Here is a 10,405-nt window from a genome sequence, read left to right as displayed (position 1 = left end):
CTTGGGGATTCACAACTGGGTAGTTTAACTTTGAATACTCTTTTGGTGTTCGTCGTAATTCCCTCTCGTGATCCTCCTCACTGGCTTTTTACTTTGTAGTAACAGTTTTGGTCTCTGTGGTCTCTATCGAATCTGAGTCATCCTCAGGGTCATTCATATACACGGGATCCTCTCCTGTCCCTATGTTAGTCTTTGAACTAGGTTTTGAGCTAGAAGCATTAAGGGATTTCTTTCTTCATGTTTTCTTCTTTCTCGCTCGGCCAATGGATGCAGCATCTCTCTCTTTGAGGATGTAATTTTGCTTTTGGAGCATCGACCGTTTGAGTGCATTCACTGGTGCTATGTTTATAGTTGGTGGTGTCCCATCAACAATCTCTATTATGTTCAATGGTGTGATTTTCGGTGCGTTTGGATTGTTAGGACACTGTGCGATCAAATGATCTATGCCACAACGATTACAAGTGAGTATTGGCATTGCCAATGCACTCCCTTGACTTGTTTGCATGAGTGCGGCATTCTTTTGCATTCTAATGGGGCTCTTAGCTACTCGATGTGGTCCACCACATTCGTAGCACTGAAGAGGTGGTCTCTTGGTAAAACTTTGGCCTCTTGCTGCTAGCGCAGTAGCTTGATATACCGGTTTGATTTGTCCCCAATGGTCTTCCATATAGTACATGGGACACTCCTCAAGCATGTCGACTCCATAGGTGATACTAGAGTCTATGTCCTCTTCTCAATCTACATAAGTATTAGATGACCCGCAACCTATTTGGTTCATAGGTGTAACTCTTGGATGAGGGGGTTGCGGTCCTAGCACTGGAGGTGGCAACGGTGTGGTTTGGACCACATTTTGGGTTCTAGGAACCATGTGCTGTAATGGCAACTGTTGCTCCATGGGTGGGATAGGCATCAATGCAGGAACTCGAGGTGAGTCTGCCCAAGCTATAGGCGGTCTATTTTCCATGATGCATTTAAGCATTAGGCAATCCTTCGCTTGATGGCCATACCTACCACACGCATTACAAGTCCCGTTAAACTTTACTCTGAAAGTAGGGCATTCACTTGTAGTATGTGGACCCAAGCAAATTGAGCACCATTGTTGCTCCCTTCTTGGATACATATGAGTGTTTTGTGGAGCAGGATTACCCCTAAGGCTTTCTTGGATGGCCTTTGTGAGATCTGCCAAACTCATCTCAGATATCGTTTTCTCTTTCACGATTGGCTTTATCTTCATTGGCTCATGCCCTGATGCTTGCGAGCTACTAGACTTCGGCTCGGCAGACACTCTTTCTCCTGCAATCATTAAATTATCCTCCAATTGGATTGCATTCATGGTGACTGCTTCCCAAGTAGTGATACCTCTAATGACTAGGCCATTATAGATACTTTCATGTCGTAGTCCCCTAATGAATCTATCGAGCAATTGGTTGTTGTTGAATCGCTCGTTTGGATTGCATCGAGAATTCAAATTCTTTAGGAGACTAATGAAGTCTCTCACGGATTCACCTTCTTCTCGTTGGGTTTCTGGAGCTGAGAGGATACACCCCAAAGTACTCCCTCTCGTATGTATTCTTTTAAGAACAGTCTCCTAAGAGTAGAGTAGATCGTTTTTTCTTCTACTCTTAAGGTTCTATACCAATCTCCAGCCTTTCCGCTTAGGGTCAAACTCAAAGCCTTACACTTATGTAGATCATTGTGCTCTTCCAAGGAATCGCACACATGTTCAAAGACTTCCATATGCTTTCTAGCATCTCCGTCTCCATTGAATTTCTGTGTGAGCTTAGCTACTTGAACTGCCTTGCTCCTAGGCTCTCTATCAGGTGCACTACGCATGTTTTCCGCAATAGAGCGACCGATAGTTTGAGCAAATGCTGCCAAATCTCCTATTTGAGCAGGTATAATGGGTGTATGTGCTCCTGGAACCACATGTGAGATGGGAGTTGGCCTTAGCCTTGGCATACGCGCGGCTCTTGGGTCCCAAATTTCGTATGGTGGTGTACCAAACGGTGGTCCAAAGTTTACAGGCGTGGCCCTGGGCATAGGGGGTGCCTGATATGGCATGTTATTATTAAATGGCATGGCTCCACTTGTATAAGAGCTTGGATAATTCCATTGTGGATTGTAAGCTCTTGGAATAATCGGAGGTGTAGGAGCTACATGAGACTGAGGTACGACAGGTGCACATGATTGATACATACATGTAGGTATAGTTGGGGGCACTGTGCTACTAGGCATCGGCGCAGTGTTAACAAATGAACTCCATGGTGTACTTCTTGTCATGCTCACCATTGGGATATGCATGGTAGCCGTAGTGTCATTAAGAGAAAAAGGAGCTAGATCTGGGAAGGTAAAGCTGCCACTTGTGGGCTCAGATTGTACTGAGGCTCCTGGCGAAACAACATATGGAGGATCAATGGGGCTCACCGAGGGAGTCTCCATTTGTGACAGGGTTGGTTGGTTGGCCTTTCCCGTATCTAAGAATCTCATTGGGCCTGTTGAAGGCATGTTGATCCTTGTGTTCTGTCTTTCTAACTCGACAATCCTATGGAGGACATCACAAACTTTCTGTTGTTGCTAATCTATGCTAGTAGCACCCGATGTGGATTGTAGAACATCTAACCAACCCACATGATAGGTGTGTCCTGTGTACCGATCAGTTAAAGCTTCTGCTTGTAGGTCATACTCCCAATTTTTGTTTAGGAATATCCCATCTAGGCCTGGCGTGCTGGAGGTTTCCCTTGAAGTGGAAGCATTATTGCTCCCCATAGCTTGCCCCTCCGTGACTGCTACCTTGGGAGCACTCGGTTGCTCGGCTGGCATGATTGTTGTCATAGGAGCCTTTGCTTTTAGGGCTCGACTTTGTTCTAGCCCTCGTAGGTTCTCAATTTCCCTCTCCCCTGTTGCTTGCATATAGCGTTCGATCTCTTGCACTTCGGCAAGACTCCTACCATCGGGTAGTAAAACCTCAGAGGGAGATAGTCCTAAAGGATCAGGAGGTGTAGTGGATGGAACATTCACATGCACACTCTCAAGAAGCATAGGGTCCATTTTAGGCATGAATGACGAATTTACTTCCCCACTCCCTTCATTTATTTCATTAACTGCATGTTCGGAGCGAGTAGCTCTACTAAGGGTCTCTTTTAAGCGGCTAAACACGCTGGACCCGGGCCGTGGGCCCATGGCATGCATGTCTTGACTTGAACTATCAGGGTTTGGTGTAGGATACCCCTCCATGACTTCGTAGTCAGAGGAATAATCACTAGACACGATATGAGGATCTTGGGTCGTGCTACCTTGAGTCCCGGCCGAAGGTCTAGAACCTAGGGTGGAGAAATAATGGGTGCCCGCGTAAATGGAGGCACTACCAATATGCTCGTGCTCTAACACTCGGCCAGAGCGTAGGTTCATATGACTTGGATCCCCTAGAAGTGTCAGTGAGGGCCCGTGAAGGCTGCTCACCTAGTAATTTTGGGTGTTTTGCAACCCAAGTCTTTTCTTATTTTTTGATTTTTTGGTCCTTTTTTTCTGACCCAGCTATAGAATAGAACGTATGATAGCTCAAAATGAGCGTCTCGGTCAGAGGGACGTGCCGTGCTTTACAACCCTCTGTTTGGTCACTTTATGCCCTCGGAATCCCTAAAACCGTCAATTTCTAGTAGGGAACTAGGCCCGAATTAGAAAGTCTAAGGATGCAAGTGGGAAGAGAAGGGAGGAGAGTGGAGGACTTGCCCCACATGCTCTCATTCCCTCTTGAGGGAGTAGGGTATATATATAAGAGTGAGTCTAGTATATATCATAAGACTGAGGACTGAGGCCTGGGCCTGGGCTTGGGCTTGTGATCCCGATCCCGATCAAAATTTTAGTGTGGCCGCCCAGTCACTCACGCTTAAATATTTTCGGTGGCGACGACCGCGCGCGGTTTTGGTGACCCTTTCTTGGCCACACACACTGTCACCTACCTAACCTCCCAGTCAACAGCTCACAGCTCACAGACATCTCACTACCTTATCTACTTACTAACAGTGATGCTAACCACTAACTAATCTACTAACTAATCTGTTAACTGCTTGCTGATAGTGAACTAACTGTCCACCTACTTCCTCTCTCACTACCTTGCTGTGAAAACACTGTGTGCAGCCAAACCTTGACAGAAAACTGTGTACAGACTGTGTGCAAACAGAAATTGCTAACTGCCTACCTGCTTATTCATTCACTGCAAACAAGCTAACGACTACTAATTGTGCAAAGGCTGTGTGCAAACAGAAAACACAACATTATGCAGAAATCACAGAACTTGCAGACAACACAAAAATTAACAACTTACAGAAAAACAACTCATTCCTCTTCCTCTTCCTCTTCTTTCCTACTACAAACAACTCATAGGAGAAGCACAAAGTGCCTCTTGGGCTTAGTGCAGGGCGATTCCCCAGCAACGACGCCAAAAATGTGCGCTCCTTGCCGCACTGTCGAGGCAAGGGACTTGCCGATACACCGTGTGCGAGCCACAAATGGCTCCAAGCACACAACAAGACTAATCTAGCAAGCTCAAAAGAGGGCAATGGTGTGTCACTCACCACTCTATGCTCCTGCCGTGGAGGATTCCTCGCTGCGATGAAGAAGAAGCTGCAGTCATGCCGCGTTCAACCGCTTCACCGCCGTCGTGCCTTCGTAATGCTCGATCGCACACACACTCTCCCTCTCTCTCTCTCTCTCTCTCTCTCTCTCTCTCTCTCTCTCTCTCTCTCTCTCACATGCACACACACACGAGGAGGTGAAGAAGAAGAAGATGGAGATGGAGATGGAGCAAGAGCACTCTTCTATTGCACAAATGAGAGAATGAGTGAATTTTAGGTTTAGTTGGCTTTTATATGAGCTCACTCCATTCACACTTGGACGCCCATGCTTAGCCAACTAATCCCTTGAATGTCCCAGTTAGAGTGCGCCTCTCATCGGTGATCACTCTTACCCTTTTCCTATTGGTCCGACAAGCCCGGTACCTGACTCTACCAAATACATAATGCACGTCCGTCGTAGGTGATGGGGTGTCCGTGAGCCGTGAAGGTTAACAACATAGTGAGTGAACTTAATTGATGGTAGCAACATAAACATGGTACTTAGTTAACTTGGCATGAACAATACTTTTGCAAGAGAGAGAGTTTAGAGAACATGAAAATAGTTGAGGACCGGATTCATATGGAGCCGGTCCCCCCTCCAATAGGCATTTGTATTATAGTTTCTCCCATCAAGAGAGACTTGGTACACTACAATATTTGTGCTCCTTGTGACCTACGTGATGCAATGAAGACGGAAAGCTTCATGCTTCACAGTCATAACATAAAATTGTAGGCATTTGTATTATAGTTTCTCCTATCAAGAGAGACTTGGTACAATACACTCTTTGTGTTCCTTGTGACCTACGTGATGCAGTGAAGATAGAAAGCTTCATGCATCAAAAACATAACATAAACTTGTAGAAAGCATTAACTATCCCAAGCCTCAGTCCCAAGGCCTCAAACACCTTCGAAGGTGGAGAGAGCTAGCGAGGAATGAGAATAGGGAAGAGGAAGAAGAAACATTCCATAGGAGAAAGAGATAGTTTCTCACTTATCATTACTCTTCTTGCTAGCATACTCAATAGCTTAGTAATGGAGATGGAGAAGATGGAAAGCTTAAGCATTGAAGCATGGCTCTTGGTTGGATTTGCATTCCATAGCCAAGAGTGTTGGTGTAGGCTTTCACTCCCACAAGCTTGGAGAAGAAGGTGGTGTTCCTCAACTTTCACCAAGAGAGAATGGCCTTGCAAATGAGTTTGCGTGTGGAGTATATTCCCCTAGCACCCCCCTTCCTTGTTTTGGGCGAACTTTCTTCATGCTACAAGCTCATTGGACCCCTCTCCTCTTAGCCAATCACATGCAGCATGCAGTCAAGCACATGGGTAGTCTTTTGACAAGTGTCCTCCTTACACCTTGAGAGAGAGAGAGCTTGAATATATCTAGATATTTGTTAGATGGAAGTAGAAGCTCATTGGACCCCACTTTAGGCCAAACAATAGCATTCAAGCACACCATGTGGTTAAGCTTAGTGAGAGTTTGACATGTGTTCCATATGCTCTTTTAGAATTTCCCTAACTTTGAGATTTTTATGCAGAGGAAGTTTCTCAAGCAAATTCCTCATTAAGTGTGTAGGTTCTCTTTTTGACTCAAGCATCTTACCCCCCCCCATGCATAGGAAGCTTCTCAAGAAACTTTCTCATTAAATGTGACAAGTATCTCAAGTACCTTAGTCATCAAGCATGAAAAGCACCTTAGGTGGAGTTCCCAACTCAAGCACAACCCTAGCTTGCTTATGTTTAGGTCGAGTTCCCACCTCAAGCACATCCCTAGCTTGCTTAAGTTTAGGTCGGGTTCCCACCTCAAGCTCAGCCCTAGCTTGCTTAATGTCAAAGGACTTTTAACACTAACCATGGGAGGTCTTTAATGAAGCTAACCCTAAGGTCTTTTAAGCTTCATTAGTTAACCTTGCTCTTTGACAGGCCATCTCTCATTTGGGCCCCTTTACCATTGGCATGTGTTGAGATAGATCCGTAAGCACATGTCTATATTCGAACCCTTGTTCCCGTTTATTATCCCATATTAAATGATCAGTTTAATATGAGAAAACCATTTGGGTTGGTTAGATATTAGATATTTGATGACACGTTAACCCACGTGGCTCCTCTTTTTATAAAAAAACCCCAGCGATGAAAAGCTCTAAGAAAAACTACGCCGTCAATCAAATCCCTGGCCTCTCGTTAAACCTACGTGGCTCCTCTTTAAAAAAAACCCCCAGCGATGAAAAGCTCTAAAAAAAACTATGCTGCCAAAAGCTACCAAAGGAATAAAATAAAAAAAGCATTCTCAGACATCCTTAGACGCCCAGGGAAACACGATGCAGCAGGGGCCGAGGGCCATGAGCTGAAGTCTTTTCCACGTAGTTCGCCCTTGCAATAGCAAGCCGGGCAGAACCACAACAGAGTACCGGAGACCATTCAAACCCTGGTTATATTTTTCAGATCATTAAGCTGGAGGGCACTTTGGATGCTTGCCGACGTGATGAAAACGAACTGTTGAACACATTTTTTAGCTGATGCTATTAGGCAGTTGGTGATGCAGACGGCAAAGGCCGATGAATGCACAACTCCTTTTGTCAGCAGTCCCTAATTGACAATATTCTCGTGAATTTTTTTGCCCCTATCAACTTCTTGCGTATTGCAACATGCCTTAAAGATGAAAGCATGGGAGATTCCATCTGGAGAGATTCCTCGCTTTGCATCTCCTAAGAACAGTCCAGGTTTTCTTGGCCTATGACATTTGGCATACATGTAATGAGATCTTCCAAGCGAAGGAAACCAGTGAGAGTACAAGTGCTGGTATGCAACATTGAGCAACAATCTACTTCTAAATCCTCTTGCAGCCTCAATTCCTCAAGCACACATCTTGGACACATCACAAACTTTCAATCTTGTCAAGCTCATGAGAACCCCAACCAAGGTATACTCACGAAAGCACAAGGAGTTCTTGATCGGCTTCATGTCTGAACTGTCTGCGCTATTACAGGTAAGCCCAAATGGTTGTTGCAAGAAAGCACTATGTTGTTCTCACCGCATGAGAAATGAAGGCCTCTTTACAATTGTTCAAATTCAATCACTTATGCTTGCACCTTGAAGGTGCATGGTCTTATGCAAGACGTTGACACGGGTGAGAGAATTCACGATAAGAGTACCAGTCAAGGGCTATTGGAAAGTGCTTGGCAATGCTTTGCTTGATTCCTCATGAAAGCACAAAAAGCTCTTTGTCCAAAGTATTGGAGCACATTGATTGCATGATGTACCCATCAAGAACCTTCTGTAATAGACCAAACCTCCCTTGACACAATGCCGTGCATCTTGAAGGCATGTGGCTCTATGCAAGATGCTGATATGGCCACAAAAATTCACAAAGATTCTAATGTTGAAAAAAGATGTCGTGCTTGGAACTGTCTTGGTCAATATGTATGCCAGATGTGGTGCGATTGAGAAAGAACAAAAAGTGCTTGAGGAGATTCCTATCCAGAATGCCGCCTCCTTGGAATATGCTGATTGCGGGATGTGCACAACAACAACAAGCCCAAAAATCTCTAGGCCATTTTTAGTGGATGTGAAAGCAAGATTAGTCACCTATACTTTGGTCTTGAAGGCTATGCTTACATCTTGAGGCATGTGGCTCTATGCAAGTGCTCGAGGAGCTTTAGTTTGTTTTCAGCAGATTCAAAACGAGGGTGTCTCTCCAGTTGTAATCACCTACACATGCATCTGAAGGCATTAGACACAAAAATTCACAAAGATGCTGATGTTGAAAAAAGATGCCGTGCTTGGGAATGTCTTGGTCGATATGTATTTCAAATGTGATGCGGTTGAGAAAGCACAAAAAGTTCTTGAGGAAGTTCCTATCCAAAATGTCGCCTCTTGGAGTACACTTATTGCGGGACGTGATTAACAAGAGCGGGGCCAAAAAGCTCTAGGCCATTTTCAACGGATGCAATGCAAGTGTGTCTCTCCAGTTGGCAATCACCTATGCATGCAACTTGAAGGCATGTGGATATACGCCAAGATGTCAGCAGATGCGAAGCGAGGGCCTCTGTTTAGATGCAATCACCTATGAATGCATCTTGAAGGCATGTGGCTTTATGCAAGAAAAAAGATGTCGTGCTTTGCACTCTCTTGGTCAATATGTATGCTAAATGTGGTGTGCTTGAGAAAGCACAAAAAGTGCTTGAGGAGCTTCCTGTCCGGAATGTCTCTCTAGATGCAATCACCTACACAAGCATCACATGTTGCAAGATTTTTTAATCGCACGTCGATCACATGCGTTGACGACTCCCTAATAGGTGTTCTATTTGCAATGTCAGCAGATGCAAAGCGAGGGCCTTTGTTTCGATGCAATCACCTATGCATGCATCTTGAAGGCATGTGGCTCTACGCAAAAAAAAAGATGTCATGCTTGGCACTGTCTTGGTCGATATGTATGCTTAATGTGGTGCACTTGAGAAAGCACAAAAAGTGCTTGAGGAGCTTCCTGTCGGGAATGTCACCTCTTGGAATGCACTAATTGCGGGATGTGCGCAACAAGAGCAGTGCCAGAAATCTCTAGGCCGTTTTCAGCGGATGTAAAAGCAAGTGTATCTCTCAAAATTTAGTCACCTATACTTTTGTCTTGAATGCTTGGCACTATCTTGGTCGATAAGTATGCAAAGCGAGGGTCTCTCTCCAGATGCAATTACCTTTGCACGTATCTTGAAGGCATGTGACTCCACACAAGATACTGATATGGGCACAAAAACTCAGAATTATATTGTGAGTCAGAGGCTATTGAAGAAAGATGTCATGCTTGGCAGTATTATCTTGGTCGATATGTATGTCAAATGTGGTACGCTGGAGAAAGCACAAAATGTGCTTGAGGAGCTTTCTATTTGGAATGTCGTCTCTTGGAATGTGTTGATTCGAGATGTGCACAACAAGAGCAGGGCCAAAAAGCCCTACATTGTTTCCAGCGGATGCAAAGCAAGAATTCTTTATCCACGTGGCATCGGCCATCCAACAGCAAGTGCTTTCTCGCTTTTTTTATGGCCTTCATCAGTCGACTTGTCAAGACGTGTAGCTATTTAACTATTCCTACTCTAAACTATGGTTTCGGCCCTCTGATGTCTTTCTCATCGTAAACTGAGAAATCGTCAGAATTACAGCCTTTCAGTGAAACAGGAGATCGGATTCCTTTGTTCTTTATTGGTACCTTCACAGAAAAAACCACAAGATGGGTCATCACTTCGAATCAACACAGGATGTTGGCAAGGAAGGTCATTAACGCTATTCTAAGCATATGCAAGCAGAAGGCCTTTCTCCAATGCAATCATCTATGGAAGAAAGCACCTATGCTAGCATCTTAAAAGACTTCGTAATATGCCGACATGGGTGAAAGAATTTATGATGAGAGTGCTAGTCAGTCACAAGCTATTCAGAAACAGGTTGTTCTTAGCAGGGATTTTCTTTATATGTATGGAAAATGTGGTTCCCTTACAATGTCCACAGAAAGACAACAAATCCACTAACAACTCTAGAGAGAAGAAGCAATACTCATGAAACACATCAAGCAGACTCACAAAAGCATGAGAAGCTCTCATGTCCGAACTGTCATCACTATTACAGATAAGCCCAACGTGGTTGTTTCAAGGAAGTACTTTGTTGTTCTCATGGGATAGCGAAGGCCTCTTTCCAATTGTCCAAATGCAGTCACTTGCGCTTGCACATTGAAGGTGTGTTGTCTTCTGAAAGACGTTAACATGGGTGAGAGAATTAATGATGAGATTACTAGTCACAGGTCATTGCAAAAAA

Source organism: Adiantum capillus-veneris, chromosome 20 (genome assembly GCF_014529385.1).
Source record: "Adiantum capillus-veneris isolate H3 chromosome 20, ASM1452938v2, whole genome shotgun sequence".
Lineage (NCBI taxonomy): Eukaryota > Viridiplantae > Streptophyta > Polypodiopsida > Polypodiales > Pteridaceae > Adiantum > Adiantum capillus-veneris.
The sequence above is the reverse complement of the archived record's forward strand: the minus strand, read 5'-3'. Positions refer to the sequence as shown.